The following is a 1,036-nucleotide window of genomic DNA, read 5'->3' on the forward strand; positions in this document are numbered from 1 at the left end:
CCTCTGCCTCTGCCTCTGCCTCTGCCTCTGCCTCTGCCTCTGCCTCTGCCTCTGCCTCTGCCTCTGCCTCCTGAGTGCTGGGATTAAAGGCATGCGCCACCACCGCCTGGCCAGGAGCTTCTTATTATAAAAGGTAAGAAACAAGTAGTGAGCAATAAGTGGTGATTATCAGTGCTGTGAAGAATAATGAAGTAAAAGAGACTGGGGTGAGGTCTGTTTATCTAAGGTGTCTGGAGCAAGTCTCTGGTCAAATGCCAACCCATGGAAGTCAGCGAGGAAGCCATGTTTGTAAATAGATTCCTGCAAGTGTCTTGACATACTGGACTATTGTTAGTCTGTAAATGTACATGTTTTTGTCTTCTATCATTGTTCTTTCTGTCTTTAATGTACTTTCTCCTTCAGCTTAGACACTGGTCTAAGGCTCAGTTGAGATGTGCTCTTCCACATAGAGTTTTACTTCTCCTGGGGTTTCAAGTCCTCTGTAGCAATTCCATAGCCTGCTGTGCGCCACCACACACAGAGTGGCAGTGTGACTGCTTGGGTGATGATTAGTAGCCAGTTGTCAGGGGATGATTGCAGGTGACCAAATGCTGTCTCAGCCCATTCCTCTACTTTGCAGCTCCCACATTTATTCTAAGCTTCCAGTGGGTTTTTTTTTTTTTAACATACTCTCTGTTAAGTCTTTCAAGGAGACTTTATTAGTTGGATTCATTATTTCTTACGTGGTGTTTAGAGTCAAGTCTAGCTTCTGCTTTTAGCTTTTTTGGCCTTCATGTGAGTCTGTTATTCTCTTGAACCGCATTTGTCAGTGTGAAAGTGGCATAAAGTAGCTGTGGTGGTGCAGACCTGTAATTGCAGCACTCACAGAGTGGAAGCAGGAGAATCACATCATCCTCATGTGCACAATGAGTTTGAAGCCAGCCTGGACTGCATGAGACCTAGTCTCTGGGTGATGGTGACGATAATGATGATGATATTAAGGTGCTTACAAACACGCCCTGGAGAAGTAAACAGAAGCTAGTATTCTTTTTTTTTT

The 1,036-nt window shown here is 44.5% G+C and overlaps 1 protein-coding gene across 6 annotated transcripts in view; it reads left to right on the forward strand.

The window, feature by feature from the left end:
* Positions 1-1,036, forward strand: part of Senp1 (SUMO specific peptidase 1) — a 62,067-nt gene that overhangs the window by 35,438 nt on the left and 25,593 nt on the right. The window lies entirely within an intron of this gene.

The sequence above is a fragment of the Microtus ochrogaster genome, chromosome 15 (assembly GCF_000317375.1).
Source record: "Microtus ochrogaster isolate Prairie Vole_2 chromosome 15, MicOch1.0, whole genome shotgun sequence".
NCBI lineage: Eukaryota > Metazoa > Chordata > Mammalia > Rodentia > Cricetidae > Microtus > Microtus ochrogaster.